Source organism: Delphinapterus leucas, chromosome 1 (assembly GCF_059928025.1).
Source record: "Delphinapterus leucas isolate spDelLeu-1000000601 "Yukka" chromosome 1, BTC_Dleu_Yukka2, whole genome shotgun sequence".
In the NCBI taxonomy this organism is placed as follows: Eukaryota; Metazoa; Chordata; class Mammalia; order Artiodactyla; family Monodontidae; genus Delphinapterus; species Delphinapterus leucas.
Genome location: NC_143129.1, coordinates 66,967,591 through 66,985,543, shown reverse-complemented (window position 1 = coordinate 66,985,543; position 17,953 = coordinate 66,967,591). Strand labels below are relative to the sequence as shown.

The 17,953-nt window shown below is 42.0% G+C and overlaps 1 long non-coding RNA gene across 1 annotated transcript in view; it reads left to right on the top strand.

The window, feature by feature from the left end:
- Positions 1 to 17,625, top strand: part of LOC149750526 (uncharacterized) — a 127,914-nt gene extending 110,289 nt beyond the window's left edge. The window contains exon 3 of the long non-coding RNA XR_016393193.1: positions 4,152 to 17,625. This is a non-coding gene — a long non-coding RNA (uncharacterized LOC149750526). The remainder of the gene's footprint in view (positions 1 to 4,151) is intronic.
- Positions 17,626 to 17,953: the final 328 nt, after the last annotated feature.

The window sequence follows — 17,953 nt, the reverse complement described above, 5'->3', positions numbered from 1 at the left end:
TCCATAGTTTGTTGGATCCACGGATGTGGAAGAACTCTGCATACAGGGCCTATTATAAATTATATGTGGATTTCTGACTGCAGGAAGGGTGGGTACTCCTAACCCCCATGTTGTTCAAGAGCCAATTGTAATTAGACAAGAACATCTTGGTATTTCACCTTTATCATGTTTAGCTGTTCCTTTTTCAACGTTGAACGTATCTGTATTATTAAGGCTTGGTGGCGTGATATTAAGGGGTTGAATCAGCTGCTACAACATGATTTTTCAAACACAAAGTATTTATTGAGTACTTACAACCTTGAGGCAACTAGAAACTCAGTACTTGTGCTAGGGTCATTATTTAAAAAAAAAAAAAAACAGATTTGAGTCTCATTGCAAAATGTCTACTGTCTACTTGGAGATACAAGTCATATGGAAACAAATACACTAACCATGGGCGGGTTGCTCCCATACTTCTGCTCAAATGTTACCCCTTAAGAGGCTATCAGTGACCACTCTAAATCAACTATTACCAATACATACTCTGTCCCTGTACCCTGTTTTATCTTCTTCTACATAGAATTTACCAGTACCTGATGATTTATACCTGTATGTTGGTGTTTTGTTATTTGTTTATTGCTTTTCTCCTCCATTAGGTTTAATTTCTATGAGGCTAAAGACTTTGTTAATTGTCATATCCCTGATGTCTAAAACATTAGCTGGCACCATCAATATTTGTTGAACATAGAAATAGTTGGTGTATGTAGTATAGGTCCAGGAAAAACAAACTTTTTATTAACGAAGAAAGAAAAAAAGAAAATTCTGACGAGAAACACTCAAGAAAATGAATTATTATGGGTACTTGCCCGTCTTTTAAGGATGGATGAGAAATTCTAGACAGTGGTCAAACAGGGGTAAGGGAATAGTCTTAATTTGCTCTCTAGGGTATTTAAAGCAGGGCTTGAGATAGGACAACAAAAAATACCTGGTTCGGCCCACCAACCCAACACCCCCCTAAAACCTCAGCAATATACACAGGTTGGTCTTCATTCAGGTTTAGAGAGGCATCTAAGAAAGAAAACCTACAAAACAGGTAGTGGTTTCAAGGAAAAGGTGGGAGAGTTCACATCATCTGAGAGCAAGAGTATGGACCCAATACCTTCACAATGAGACTCCCCAGTTCCCCCAGGGTGAGGACTTACCACACGTGCCGGCACCACTGTTCTTCCTAGAGCAAGGCATGCAACTTGGTGATTGTATTCTGGGGCCACATCATTGCACTTTAAAGTGGGTTCTAAGACTGGATCCTTTCCTTTATTTTCATGCAGTTTTGGATAAACATTAAATTTACTTTTATTCTTGGAACTAAAATCATGTAATTTGGAGAGTTAATAAAATCCAGAAACCATCATGTCAGCACCTCACTGAAACCAGAGCAGCCTTTCTCCTTTTGTCTGGGTTGTCTTATGTTGGTAAAGCAGGAGCTGGTGAAGCAGGAAAATTCTGCGGTCTTGATCCTCTGAATGTCCTTCACAGACGATAAACAAATCGGAGACTCTTAAGGAATTTTCCAGTGCTGGAGGACTGATGAATTTAGTTGTGTTACAGATTAAGAAAGTGTAGGAGAAAAGGCAGTACAGAGTTAGAGAATGGATACGTTCACTTGGGTTCCTCACAGCAAACTATTCAAGCTCTCCCTCTCCTTGGCCACAAAAGAATGCAGTGTTAGATTTCACCTGTCACATGGCACAGCTGTTTCAGGAAAATATCACTTATGTTTTCCATTGAACAGTCCTGTTGCTATTTCCAGCTGATATTGTGCAGGCACTGCATCTCCTTGCAGGCATCCTTTCACTCTGCAGCTGGATGGTGTTAATGAGGCCAGTGCTGTGGACTCAGGTCTGATTAGTTGGCTTTGCATGAAGAACTTGACTTCCCCTGATGGGCGAGACCCTCAAGTCTGCTCAAGGTCTTTATGCTTTTGTGTTACTGCTCCCTAAGGGAACAGTTGGAGTAAATGTCTCCAGAAGAGAAGCTAGGGATGTCCTTTTCAGTCTGAAGGGCAGACCAATAAATTATCATTGACTTGAATTTGAAATTGTTGCTTTATATTATCTAAGTGAGAGATAATACGTTTGTGAGAAGTGCGTTAGGATAGAAGTAATCCTGACTTCTCTCTGGTTTGACCATTACTTGTTTTTGTAGACTTAGGTATATCACATAACCTCTAGATCCTTGTTTTCTCATCTCTAAAATGAGGAAGATGGTAGTGCTTATTTTATTTATTTATTTATCGGCTGCGTTAGGTCTTCGTTGCTGCATGCGAGCTTTCTCTAGTTGTGGCGAGCAGGGGCTATTCTTCGTTGCGGTGCGTAGGCTTCTCATTGCGGTAGCCTCTCTTGTTGTGGAGCACGGGCTCTAGGCATGTGGGCTTCAGTAGTTGTGGCGCGCGGGCTCTGGAACGCAGGCTCAGTAGTTGTGGTGCATGGGCTTTGTTGCTCCATGGCATGTGGAATCTTCTGGGACCGGGGCTCGAACCCATGTCCCCTGCATTGGCAGGCAGATTCTTAACCACTGCACCATCAGGGAAGCCCCAGTGCTTCTTAATCTTCTAACCAAATTACCTTTAATAAAAAAGAGTAAATATATAGATACAGTGGCTATATCTGATGGTACCAAATTGTTCACAAGTTCCCTTTTGCCTACAGGATATCACAAACCCTTGTACTTGCCATTTCAGGCCATCTATAACCTGGTTACAATGTATCTTTCTGCCCTGCTGTGACATCATCCTCTTTCATGAATGTATCTCTCCTTGCATGCCCATGGTTTTCTGCCTTGTGCCTTTGCTTCATTGTCCCCTCAGCGTGGAATATCCCTTTTCTTTTCCCTACCTCTCTACATCCTAGGCATCTCTTAAGGCCTGGTTCAAATGCCACTTCCTCGCAAGTTTTCTTTGACTCCCTCAGAAAGAATCCCCCGTTTTTAGCTTAACCATACCTCTCCTGGTGCACGTACTCTTTACTTTGTTTTTGTATTCATTATATTCTCTGCTGGCTTGTGTTTTTCTTGGAGATAATTATGGCTTCTTTTCCATCTTGATACTTGTCTCATTCCCCCTGCCCAGTTCCATGTCTATCACAGAATTGTGTGCATATTATAGTTCCATTAAATTTTGTTGAAGTAATAAATAATTTAGCCAAAAAGGGGTTGAGCAAGAGAATATTGGTGGAACAACAGAAATCCATCTGAATTTTCAAAAAAAATAACTTAACAAAATTACCCTGTTGATCTTTCATCAATATCATGCCCTTTAAAAAAAATTGCGCAACTCATCTTTACTTAACCCTTCATAGTTCATAAGGTCTTTTTTTCATATTTGATTACATTTCATTTCTAAAACAGCCTTTGTGGGTACATATACTGCAATATAATTCTGACATTAACCATCTGGATTAGCTCAGACTTCACAAGTGAAGATCACAGTCCCCACTAGGCCGCCTTCACTTCAGATGCCAGTCATAAGTTTGGGGGTCCCCAGGCCACCTACACTTCTGACCAAGTGGCTACAAATTAGGGGTTCTTATGACCCCCTCAGGTTTGACATTCACTAGAACAAGTCACAGAATTCAGGAAATTATAATTATAGCTTTATTATAAAGGATACAAATCAGGACCAGACAAGGAAGAGACCATTTGGGTGAGGTCTGGTAGGGCTCCAAATGCAGAGCTTCCGCTGTCCTCTCCCCCTGGAGTCAGGGCATATCCCCCTCAGCACACCGATGTGTATCACCACCCAGGAGGTTCCTCTGAGCCTCTGTTCAGAGTTTTTATTGAGATTTCATTGGGTGAACATAATTGATTAAATCACAGACCACATGATTACAATCTCCTGCTCCCCTCCCTCTCCGGTGGCAGGGAGGCTGGGCTGATAACACGTGGCTCAAAGCCCTAACTCTCTAGTCACATGGCTGGACTTTCTGATACGACCAGCCGCCAGCCTGAGACATCTCCTTGGCATAAACTCAGTGGTGGTCCAGGGGCCCCCCCATGAGCTACAGACATTCCTGTAACTTGGCTTAGAACATTCAGTCCCAGCAACTGGGCACAACGATCAGACAGATTCTTTATGATACAACAGTGGGAAATAAAATATTACCCTCAATTTACAGGTGGTGCCGAGGAAGAAGAAATGACTTATTCAGTGTCACAATGCTGCAGAGTTCCAGTCCTGGACCACTGACTTCAAGTCTTGGTCTCTTCCCATTGCACCATGATGGCTCCCCTACAGGAAGGGTAACACTGCACTGTCATTGTTGTTATATCCTTTGAACTCCTTTGAGTAGCTGGATTTGACCTAAATGTTCCCTGGGAACCATGATCTCAGATCCCAGTGGTTATTAAGAGCTCTTTCTCCTTTGGTCTATGGCCCATTGATGCAAAGAGTGTGGGGTTGGCAGCCACTGACCAGGAGACCCATTGTGTGACAGGTGTACAAAACTTTGCAGACTTTGAAGGTGAGGCTTCCCTCTCTATTGAGCCCTGGGGAGCAGTGGAGCAAAGGAGTTAGAAACGTTCAATTTTAGTGTATTTTTCCCATAGGGAAATCTCCACTCAATAACAGAGCATTTGTTATTGGAAAGATATCTATACATTTGGCCCTGGAACAACAGGAGGGATGGGACACTGACCCTCCCTGTGCAGTTGAAAAATCCATGTATAACTTTGACTGCCCCCCAAATTAACTACTAATAACCTACTGTTGACTGGAAGCTTTACCGATAACATAAACAATTAACATGTATTTTGTATGTTATATGTATTATATACTGTATTCTTACGATAATCTAGAGAAAAGAAAATGTTATTAAGAAGATCATGAGGAAGAGAAGATATATTTACAGCAGTGTACTGTATTTATTGATACATTAAGTTTACATCATCTGTTTACAAGAATTGTCTGTTAGTACCTACATCAATATTGTCTTTTTTAAAAAAATATTTTTTTATTGGAGTATAATTGATTTACAGTGTTGTGTTAGTTTCAAGTGTACAGCAAACTGAACCAGTTATACGTATACATATATCCACTCTTTTTTTAGATTCTTTTCCCATATAGGCCATTACAGAGTATTGAGTGGAGTTCCCTGTGCTATACTGTAGGTCCTTATTAGTTATCTATTTTATGTATAGTAGCATGTATATATCAATCCCAATCTTCCAATTTATGCCTCCTCCCGCCTTACCCCCTGGTAACCATAAGTTTGTTTTCTACATCTGTGGCTCTACTTCTGTTTTGTAAATAAGTTCATTTGTACCCTTTCTTTTTTTTTTTAGATTCCACATATAAGCGATATCATATGATATTTGTCTTTCTCTGACTTACTTCACTCAGTATGACAATCTCTAGGTCCATCCATGTTGCTGCAAATGGCATTATTTTGTTCTTTTTATGGCTGAGTAATATTCCATTGTATATATGTACCACATCTTCTTTAACCATTCCTCTGTTGATGGACATTTAGGTTGTTTCCATGTCCTGGCTATTGTAAATAGTGCTGCAATGAACATTGGGGTGCATGTATCTTTTCTAATTATGGTTTTCTCTGGGTATATGCCTAGGAGTGGGATTGCAGGATCAGATGGTAGCTCTATTTTTAGTTCTTTAAGGAACCTCCATACTGTCTCCAAAGTGGCTGTACCAATCTACATTCCCACTAATAGTGTAGGAGGGTTCCCTTTTCTCCACACCCTCTCCAGCATTTATTGTTTGTAGATTTGTTGCAAAACACTTAGATGTTATATGTATTACTAACACTAGACATAAAACATGAAAAAAAATATGAAAAAGAAATTCACATTTATTTACAGGTATAGCAATTCATGCATTAATAATGAAGAAGCAGCTATACGATTTATTTATGATAACCTAGTGTAATGAATGATACCATGTACAGTATGCAAGTGTTTGTAAGTTTTGATAAATTTTAACTTTTTTTTTTTTTTGGTACGCGGGTCTCTCACCTCTGTGGCCTCTCCCGTTGTGGAGCACAGGCTCCAGACGCGCAGGCTCAGCGGCCATGGCCCACGGGCCCAGCTGCTCCGCGGCATGTGGGATCTTCCCGGACCGGGGCACGAACCCACGTCCCCTGCATCGGCAGGTGGACCCTCAACCACTGCGGCACCAGGGAAGCCCAAATTTTAACTTTTTAGAATAGATTTGTGTATATTTCATGGTAGTAAATGATAAAATAGGCTAGTATCTACATATATTTTATGCATTCAGGACATATCTAACTTTTTCCTATTTTTTGGATATTTTCAGGCTACGTGGTCTATCTGCAAGTTTTCTCCAAAGCGTCACAAATCTCCAAAAAATTTTCCAATGTATTTATTATCCAATATATTGTGTATAAATGGACCGGCGCAGTTCAAACCCTTGTTGCTCAAGGGTCCATCCATCTAATCTCTCTCCTCTCTCTCCCCTTCTCTCTCTCTCATTCTCTCCCCAAATCATCTATCAACAAGTTTCCAGCAGCCCTGCAGACTGAGTGTGGCTCTGGCCTGTTTCTGATAACAAGGAAGTACAGGTAATGTTGAAGATCCCAGGCATGGCTGAAATACAAATAGATGAATTTTTGGATATTACTTCTTTCTCCTTCCCCCATTTCCATAACTTTTCACCAGTCATTCTGATTCCCTTATTCTTTCCTAGTTTTCAGAGTGCCCTTTTACTTCTTTTCCTACATGAAGACATCACCCAAGTCACATAGCATTCGTCATATACCATTCTCTATGTGTCAGGCACAATTCTATATGCATTATATCTAATAACACCCATAATTCTCGCTATTTTTATCCCATTTATGATGAAACAGATGCAGAGAGCTGTTTAATGAGCCTTCCAGTGTCTTTCAACTAGTTAGTATCAGATCTGGGCTTCCAACTTTGGCATCCAGATGCCCAGGTCTATACTCTTAACTACCTCACTAAACTACCTTCATTAAGGAAAAAGAACTTCACTTTTGAAAGTCGTGTAAATTTGGGCTAAACTGCTGTCTTTGTTCCTTTGGGCTGTGTGACCTCGGTCAAGCTGTGTAAACCACTGGAACTTCTGTCAATCATCTTTTAAACAGGGTAAATAAGCTTTTCCTCCATGTGATGCCACAAGGTCAGAATAAGGAAAAAGTACCTAAAGGGCGGGTAGTATGCTCTCCACTCATTTTCTTCTTCCAGGACAGCAAAGCAAAAGGACTTTGAGTAGGGACTGGCGCTTCCTCTTTGAGATTCACCCTCAGCTTGGGAGTGCAGCTGGGTTGCCATCTTCCAGACCAGCAACACCCCCAAAACGACCTTCTGAAAGTTCACCCAGCGAGGAGCTGGCTCTAGCTCCGTATCACACCACACAGCTGTGCCCAAGTCACTTTAGAGGAGGAGCTGGCTTGTGTCTTTGAACTATGACTTTCAAGAAATTGAGTTGCAGTGCCTGGAAACTTGATATGTCAAGTCACAGTACAGAAGTCTGTTTTGCTCACCCCAAAGCCATTGCTCTTTCTCTCTGTTCTGTGACACTTTTGGTCTCTGCAGAGGAGGGATTGTGGGCAGGAGCCTGAGACATAGGGTTTTTCATCTGGAAAGTCCAGCAGAGACCAAGGCAGGCCATAGTCATTTCCATCCTGGCTTTAACTGTACTGCTTAATGCAACGACCAGTAGTTATAGCCGTTTTGCTATAAGTTTACCTCTTTGGGCTTTACCGCTTCTTAAGGAACTGTCCTGTACAGAGAAGTTTCTTAACTTCAAGGCCAAGCTCAAGTTCTAGCCTGACTCTGTGGAGTTTCCCTGTCCCACCCAATATAAACAATTACCAGTCTCTTTAATTAACTCCCCTTTGTTCTACTTGAGCTCTGGTTTCACATGACAGGTCTCTGAATACTAACAGTGAGCTCCTTGGGGGCAGGGATATTGCTTTATTCCTTTCCTTGTTGAGTGCCTAGGCAGGCTAGCAGAGTGGAGCAAAAGTGAGGCTGGGAGCAGACAGACCTGGTTTAGAACACTGATTCTGCCATGCTTTTGCTGTGATGCTGGGCAAAGGGTTCACGATCTCTGAGTCTCATTTTACAGCTGTAAGATGGGGCTAGGGCATCCAGAGCTGTTGAGAACCCATGTAGTATCTTTGTGTGAATTAGAAAAGGGACTCTCCTGAGGACTGTGGGCCCTTGGCTTGGCAAGCTGAGCGTGTTTGGTTTTCAGCCTCCATTTGCTCTCTTGACTGGTACACCCTGCAAATCTTTCAAGGAGGCTCTTAGAGAACCTCCCTCACAGGGTTGGTATGAGGGCTAAATGAGATTATGTATGTCAAGAGTGTACAGAAAGCAGGGAGCGAAAGTACTTTGTTTTCAGTGACCTGAATGAACTATGCTGTGTGTCCACTTTCCCTCCCACCACCCTCAACCCTGACAACCCTAGCCTCTATCGGTCCCATTCCGTGGGAAAATCCAGGGCGACCCTGAATGGTCAGCAGTTTGTCACTGGAGTTCCTTGTCTCCTCCCTAGGTATCGTGTCCCCACTCCCACTGCAGGAGCCCAGTGCCCATTCTCTCTCCTTCCTCTTCTCCCTCCCTCAAAGAAATGCTGTTTCTGAAAAGAAGCTGATCTCAGTGGTTTGAGCCTTTTCTTTTTTCTAATTGTGGACTGACAGCATTTCTCTGCTACTGGAGATAGCTCTGGCATTACTAAATATATACGGGAGTTGTTTGGGAAATGTGGATACATTCCCAAGTCACAAAGTAGTTGCTTCTTCTGAGACACAAGGCAGATCTGAAGATGGACCCTAGAAGGGACAGTATTGTACTGGCTGCAACAGATTCCCACAGATACCCCTATAGACACATGACATTTGGATAATCATAGTTTTACCAGACCCTATAATAAGCCAATACACTTTAAACCAAGCAATGTAAATACCAGTTTTCCCTCATTTCCCTGACCCCATCTCATCACCCATCCTTACACAGCCTTGGTTTGTCTTTCTCTCTCCTTTTTTTCTGATTCTTCCTGCTTATCCCAAGAGAACACAGCCAGGATAGCTCACATATTTATCCTTGAAGCCCTTGTTTGCAGAACCTAGGAGAGAGCGTGGGAGGAGAGCTGATGATAATTTCATCCTTCCTCCCTGATGCGCCCTGAATCCCAAACAGGAGGCAAACTGAAGCACACCGGGACAGAGGTTTCAAGGCACTAGACTCTCTCAAACCGGAATCCTGGATGGGAGGTTCAAGGAGATTGCTAATGGTGGACGAGACTGCAGAACGTCCTCCTACAGGGGCTCTGACATAGATAGAGGCCTGGCATTTATTTTAGATGTTAAGTGTCCCCCGGGACAAAGCAAATCATGAATAAAGACATATCCTTTAGCTAGCTATTTTCATGCATCTCAGTAAAATTTATGCTACATTTTTTTGTTTGTTTGTTAGTCTACTGTCAGTATAGCAGAGCAACTGAGTCTTGAAGGTAAATAATCTGGATTTGAATCTTGTCTCCTCCAACTATGTAGCTGTGTGAATGTGGGCAAATTACTTTACGTTTTGATGTCTCGGGTGTCTTTTCAGCAAAACGTGGGTGGTAATGGTACCTACTTCATCAGATTATTATGAGGGTTAAATGAAATAACGTATGCCAAATGCCCAGCACAATACCAGGCATATTGTAAAAGTGCTTATAATTCTAGCTGCCTGTTAGTACTGGAGATATTAGTGACAACGAAAAGGATTCTCTTTTAGCCTGGGGAAGGTTCATCTGAAACACAATTTTGTGTTAAATATATGATTTGGAATTTGGGAGAGGCTTTCCCTACTTGGCTACAACACAGTGTTGTGGAATGACCTTCACTGGACTTAATCCAAAGACCAGTGTTTTTGAACCAATATTTTGAACAATGGATGTTCATTCTGATTCTGTCTTTATTAGACTAGAAACTTGGGGGCTGCACCTAACAGGTTTTGGCCTCAGTTCCCTAATGTGCAAAACAAAAAGACTGGATAAGATTAACTATGTGGTCCTTTCCAACTACAAAGCCGTGGGATTCTTTGTTTCCACTCAGCATCTTTGGCTCAAGGAAGAGTCTGAGTCTAGATTTTGATCCAGATGGATGCTTGGCATATTCGTCAGTAGCTGGAAGGCCTGGGTTGCTACTGTTTTTGCCTTTGATGACTCGCCTTTGTTTCAGCAAATTGGGCTGGTGAAATAAGGGTTCTGTCAGCTTGGATTTCTACATCCTTGCCTGTGCAGGTGGCTTTACAACAGCAACAGGCTTCCCAGGTAGATGGTTTGATGTGGACAGCTTACTCCAGACAGAGAAGGCAGAGGCCTGGCTGGGTCCCTTTACTGCTTCCCACTACCTCTTGTTCCCTAGCTCTTTGGAAGTCTAAAGTTTTTTTTTTTAAGTTGGATTTTTCACTGGCATCCTTTATAACATAGTTTGAATCACTTTTTAAAAACATCTTTATTGGAGTATAATTGCTGTACAACGGTGTGTTAGTTGCTGCTGTATAACAAAGTGAATCAGCTATACATATACATATATCCCCATATCTCCTCCCTCTTGCGTCTCCCTCCCACCCTCGCTATCCCACCCCTCTAGGTGGTCACAAAGCACGGAGCTGATCTCCCTGTGCTATGCGGCTGCTTCCCACTAGCTACCTGTTTTACATTTGGTAGTGTATATATGTCCATGCCACTGTCTCACTTCTTCTCAGCTTCCCATTCCCCTTCCCCGTGTCCTCAGGTTCATTTTCTATGTCTGCATCTTTATTCCTGTCCTGCCCCTAGGTTCTTCAGAGCCACTTTGTTTTTTTTTAAGATTCCATATATATATGTGTTAGCATACGGTATTTCTTTTTCTCTTTCTGACTTACTTCACTCTGTATGACAGACTCTAGGTCCATCCACCTCACTACAAATAACTCAATTTCGTTTCTTTTTATGGCTGAGTAATATTCCAGTGTATATATGTGCCACATCTTCTTTATCCATTCATTTGTCGATGGACACTTAGGTTGTGGAAGTCTAAAGTTTTAGAAAGTGAATTCCAGACATCTAATCTTACTCCAAAGCTGTGCTCTTGGACAATATGCTCTGTTGTGTTAGTACAATGATACCGAATCACCGTTATAAATGTTCTGACAATTGTCTGTGGAGATAAATTAGTCTATAGGCAATGGTCTATGTGAAAATTAGTTTATGTGCAATAACTTCCCATAAAACAGAATTAAGACATCATGTGAATGAGTGGAGTGAAACAGACATATAGCCCATTGGGCACGAGAGTCATTTATGGTAGAAATTCCTTCACTCTGGGGCCAAAAGGCCCCCAAAGAAGTCATGGCCACACTTTGATGTGAGGTGAAGGGACCAGTGGTTTTTGGTCTTGTTTTAGGGCACAGAGAAGGTTTGCTGTTGAGGAAGGCTACACATGTGGCATTGATTTGTGTCACCCTGGATGTCCTCCCCAGGACAATTCTATGAGGCCTCATCTCAGTTTCCTCCAAGAAGCAACTGTGACAATTAGGCCACTCTGTCACTGCCACAGATGGGTGGCCCCAGAATGGACAGAGTGGACTGTGAGGGATATTGGGGATCATATAACTAGAACCTTTCAGGGACTCTTACAGTCTCCCCCATACAGCAGGGTCAGACTGCACTGTACACATTGGCTTTGGGGAACATGGGACATTGGGTCTAAGCAGATGGCAGTTTTCTTGTCAGTCTGGCTGAGAAAACACTCCGCAGGATGATATCATAGTTCATGTTTGCTTTTTAAACCTTGAGAGATACAAAGGTGTTTTGGGGTGACTGTCCTAAAAAATATAAAGTTTGGGGGCAGTAGTTACTCTCAGGATACATGGGTACATGGCTTCTCAGTGAGCTCATCACATGTATGTAACCCAGATATTTGCTATGATTTCAGATATGATTCACCTCAAAGCATTTTATGTATAGGTTGTCCAACACCTTTCCTAAGACTTCTGTAATTTCACAAAGGGCTATGTTTTATAGTTATCTGTAGCTCTGAACTTCTGTCATTACTGAGTTAATTTAGTTCTTAGATTATGGTTTGTATATAGTTGCTGTTCCACACTGGTTAGTATGGCTAAGGGAACTCAGCTCTGTCCTCTGATTTGACACACACACACACACACACATACACACAATCTTTGCGGGTCTAGCAGACTCTCCAGAAAGACCGAAGCCTGAGAGAAAGGGCACAGAAGTGTGACGTTTACTTTGAGCAAAATAAAACGTTCAAATTCATTATGAAATGCCTTTGTTATTAAAGATCCTTTGGACAGTCTACCCTCTTACTTGGCCATCATCTCTCTCCTCTTGCTTCCTGTTTATTTTGTTGGTTTGGTTACTTTTGCTCCTTGTACGTGGGCGTTTCACCTTCCTCCCCAGTGATTCCCCAGAGATGGCTCCATTTCTACAGGGATTCTGATGCCAGATATTCAGATCATACCAGCATGCACTACATGTATAACATTGAGAGGAGTCCTCTCCCAGAGCTGGTTTTGGATCTATTGTTTCTAATCTGGTTTATGAGCAGTGAAATAGCGGTGAGTATAGTTATAATGCTTCCATTTATTCATCGCCAGACCATTTTGTTATATGCTTTCAAGGAGCTGATTACCCTTGTACAGCCATGTACCTTCATGTCTGGAGTGGGTTACTTCTAGAATCTCATTAATTCTTAGTCAATGTCTGCTTAACCCTCTCTGATATGCTAACTGATAGCCATCTGGAATTCTGCCATCTACTTTTATTCTAAAGGGTGGAACTCAACACTTACTTTACATTCTTCCTCTCCTCCACTTAGGGAAAGCCCACACCAACCCCTCCCTCCATCACCTCCCTCCCTTCCTCCCTTCCTTTGGGCTGTACACCCACAGAGGCATTTGAGGCAGGTGGTGTGTGTCCATGGTCTCAGGTGGATGGATGTATGTCTGAGGACTCTCAGGCCAGTCAACTGCCATTTTCCTGTGTCTCCCTTCCTCAGAGAAGTGCTCCTGCATGGGGTATTCTTTCAAGAAAACTTCTTTTATCTTCAATTTATCAATCAGAAGAGCTTTTTGAGAATTCACTGAATTCATTAATGGTGTATTAGTTGCTGTAAATTATTATATTCTATCTTATATTGAATTCTCCATGATATTTTTATTCCTACTTTATATCTGATTGAATCAAGGGCTTAAGCTGTTTTGGGTGAGTATAATTTAAATGTTCATTTCTGCTACATGATACTTTATATAAGTATCATGTAGCAGAAATGTTTCTGCTACATGAGTTTCTAGAAACTTAGCCATAAGTTCTTATTTTGGTCATGTAGGACAATCTCATTAGTTTTTACATTGCTCACAACCCACTGAATTAGCTAATATGAACACTTAAAATAGCCCAGTGTCCTCCCCCAAGCAGTGTAAAGTGGAGTTGAGTCACTGCAGGGGAAAGTCCACATCTCGAGTGTTATTATGGTCAAGAGGGGGTGAATACCACATCTTCATCACATCAGAGCATCTCCTCAACTTCAGAAGTCTCTGCTGAGCAGAGCTTGTGGGACCGCTGGGCTCTGCAGCAGGTTGGCTGTGTGACCTCACATAGCCTGCCGTCCTGGTTCCCAGGCTTGCCCTCCATCCCACTGATGAGTAAAGAGACGGCTTTCCAAAATCTGTGATGAGATAGGTTTAGGGTGGGAATGCACAGGAAATACCCATCACCTCAAATAGCCCAGACCAAAAAACCACTGCAATGAAATAATAGTTCATTTCTCTCATCAGATGTCTGCTTAGTTGAGGACTGAAATAGAGGCAAGTGGTGGTGATACCAGGGGTGGTGGTAGCAGGGGTAGCTGAGGGGCAAGGTTCCAAACTCACTGTCAAGGTGGGGGTAATGTGTAAATTGCTGGGGCTAGTGGCTGAGGAAATATGTGCTGGAGAAATGGAAAAAGGCATGTTCACTGGGGCATTTGAGATGATTTTCAGAGAGGAAGGTGACTTTCCTCTATTTGCTGTGAGCTGCTAGGTGGTGGGGAAAAAGGAGAAAGCTGGGCTGTAGGATTAGTGTGAGGCTGGGCAAGGAGTACATCAGGACTCGTCATTTGCTGAAGGGATCCAGTGCACATCAGGGTCACAGAGGAGCAGGTGTGTCATCCTCCAATCACACATATGGAATTTGACTTGGGTCCCAGACTTTGGTAACAAACTGAATATATGCAACTGACCTAGAGGGCCCTGCAGAGGGAGATTCAAATGCATTGATTCAGATTTGAGTTCTGATGATCACGGCTTCACTGTCACTTCTTCTAGGAGCCCTCTCCTGACCCTTCACATTAAGTTTCCTGGACATACCCACACCATTAACAGCTATAAGATTCCTTCTTAGCACTTATTGCTACAATCAATTCTACATTCATTTGGTTAATGTTTATCAGTCACGTGGACAGTTATGTTCCGTGAAAGCAGGAATTGTATCTGTCCTGCTCGCCACTGTCTCTCAAAGCCTAGCACAGTTTAGTAATTATTTGTTGAATGAATGAATATATTACATAAATGTTCACCAAGCCCCGACTGTGTGAGGAGATGGCAGGATGAGTTGGGCCCAGGCCCACCCCTCAAGTGGCTTACAGGCTGGTGGTGGAGCAAAGCCAGGAACAGCACAGCGCAGTGGGAATGAGCTCCAGGAAAGGAATAAAGAGGGTTCTGGAGGAGATGGCAATTAGTAATACCGTGTTTACAGTGGTCAGTTACAAGACGATGAATAATTCATCAATATTTACAACGAGAAGGGCTTCCCTGGTGGCGCAGTGGTTGAGAGTCCGCCTGCTGACGTAGGGGACACGGGTTCGTGCCCCGGTCCGGGAAGATCCCACATGCCGCGGAGCGGCTGGGCCCGTGAGCCATGGCCACTGAGCCTGCGCGTCTGGAGCCTGTGCTCCGCAGCGGGAGAGGCCACAACAGTGAGACGTCCGCGTACCCAAAAAAAAAAAAAAAAAATTTATAACGAGACTATAAGGGATGCATGGCAAACATTATAATTTCCTTTTTTTACAGAGGGTAAAACCAATAATCAGAGATGGTCTGAGATTTGCCCAAAGCGGTGGTATCAAATTTTCCCCCTGTACAAGGATTTATCATTCCTTTTGAGTCAGATCTTGAAGAATGAGAGAATATTGGCAGTCAGAAATTGGTGGAAGGAATGGAAAGAGAGCCATCTTTTCATTAGGAGCAGGGAACATTAGTAAAATCACAGCTGTTAACATTCCAGGATGTGGGAATCACAGCAGCACCAAGAATATAAGGGAAAATTCTAGAAGGGAACATAGACCATCTGGCCCAGACCCTTTATTTTAAAGATAAAGAAACTGAGACCCATAGAGATGAAGTGGCCCATTCCACAGGCACAGAGCTGCTAATGTGAGAGGGATTAGCTAGAACCAGGTCTTTGGCCCTTTAGAAAATTATATCTACCCCAAAGGTTGAGTCCTGTGAAGTGGGTTCCAATATTACCTATAGTTGGGGAAACTGAACCTTGGAGGGTAAGCAACTTCTTACACTGACTGACGGAGCTGGGATTTAATCTGGGTCTCAGATGATCCAAGGTCTGTGCTCTTAAATTCTTAGGTAATACTCTTCCCAGATCTGTTGTTGGGAAAGCATTGTGGTACAAAAGCCAACAGCAGAGCTGGAGCTGGCATCTACAACTTATGACCTTGAGTTGAAAGGTGTGGCTTCTTATCTCTCTTACATTAGAGAGTTAGTGTAATTTTAAGGACTTCAAAAAGGGTCGCCTTCTTTTTTTAAAAAATTTTTTATTGGAGTATAATTGAGTTAACAATGTTGTGTTAGTTTCAGGTATACAGCAAAGTGAATCAGTTATACACATACATATACATATATCCACTCTTTTTTAGATTCTTTCCCCTATAGGCCATTACAGAATATTGAGTAGAGTTCCCTGTGCTACACAGTAGGTCCTTATTAGTTATCTATTTTATATATGGGACACAAGGACTGTGTCACATCTTTTACCCGATAGCAGGAATTCTACTAACTTGAACAAAAGTTTTTTATGTCATGAGAGAATACTTAAACATTCTCCTGAACAAAGGCAACTCACTAACTTGGGAATTTATCAGCTCTAATCGTAAACCTAAGTTGAGTTTCGAGCATGTTGAGTTTGAGTTAGAGATACTGAGTGAACGTTAGGACCTATGAGCAATAGTGACATTAGCTAACATGAATTCTGTGCTGCCTCAGGGCTTGGCCCAAGGTACACATATGTTGCCTTGTGTAATTCCCTGACCCCCTTATGGAGTATGTTCTGCTTTTACTCCCATTTAAAGATGAGACTTTCTCTGTATATATGTCCAGGACATATCCGGGATATATATATCCGGAGAAAACCATAATTTGAAAAGATAATGCACCCCAATGTTCATTGCAACACCATTCACAAAAGCCAAGACATGGAAGCAACCTAAATGCCCATCAACAGAGGAATGGATAAAGAAGATGTGGAACATATATACAATGGAATATTAGCCATAAAAAAGAATGAAATAATACCATTTGCAGCAACATGGTTAGACATAGAGATTGTCATACTGAATGAAGTAAGCCAGACAGAGAAAGACAAATATATGATACTGCTTATATGTGGCATCTAAAAAAATGATACAAATGAACTTATTTACAAAACAGAAATAGACCCACAGACATAGAAAACAAACTTATGGTTACCAAAGGGGAAAGGGGGGGAAGGATAAATTAGGAATTTGGGATTAACGTATACACACTACTGTATATAAAATAGATAAAAAACAAGGACCTATTGTGTAGCACAGGAACTATACTCAGTATTTTATAATAACCTATAAGGGAAAAGACTCTGAAAAAGAATATATATATGTAAGTATAACTAAGTCACTTTGCTGTATACCTGGAACTAACACAACATTGAACTATACTTCAAAAAAAAAAAACAAAAAAAGATGAGTCAATGGAGGCATAGAGAGCTGAGGACATATGCCTAGAGTTACAAAGTCAGTCAACGTTGGATCTGAGATGTGAACCCGAGTAGGCTGTCCACTCTCTTAATTACGTGGTCCAGACCTCAAGATGGGCCATGGGAAGTTTTAATACGGCTGATAATCAGAGACATTTCCAGAAATGGAAACAGCCTATTAGGTCAGTAAATTTTTGATATTACTCTGCTTCTACTCCTGACATGGGAAATTGCAGTGTTTATTTTCAGGCGTCTTTTTGAGTCTAGTTTCTGAAGTCTAGAAAAGTGTGGGAAGTCCTGACCCTTTATCTTAGACACTTTCAAAACCTCATGCCACTTACCCTCAGATTCAAACTTGACCTCTAGTTGTTGCTTTTAGTTAGAAAATGCCTGCTCTCAGATTCTCCGCTGGAATTTATGGATTTCTGGGATTCTATTTCCAAGAGTCTATCAAAGCGCTTGTTTGCAGTTGATTAATGTCACTTGATGGATTAGGGCTTTACTAAAGAGAGCACAAGCCCATCAGTGTTTCAGCATCATTTAGCAGTCATTTCCTATGTCCAAAAGTTGTGAGGGATTTAATTACCTGGAAGGAAGGAAGGAAGGAAGGAAGGAAGGAAGGAAGGAAGGGAGGGAGGAAGGGAGGGAGGGAGAAAGGAAGGAAGGAATAAAAGCGGAATTTTCTTGAAAAGTTGAATGTTGAGGTAGGGACCAAAAGAGATGGCTGACCTGAGGTTAAAGCTCTTAAATAAAAGTTTGCTGCTTAAGGATTTGTAGCATCGTACAATGTCTGTGACATTTGGATGTCAACAGTGTCCAGTTAACCTGAGGTGGTATGCTGACTTCAACAGGGTCAATCGCTGAGGTGGGTCTCGCCTCAGTCAAGAATAAATGGATTTTGTGATAGCTGTGATAGTT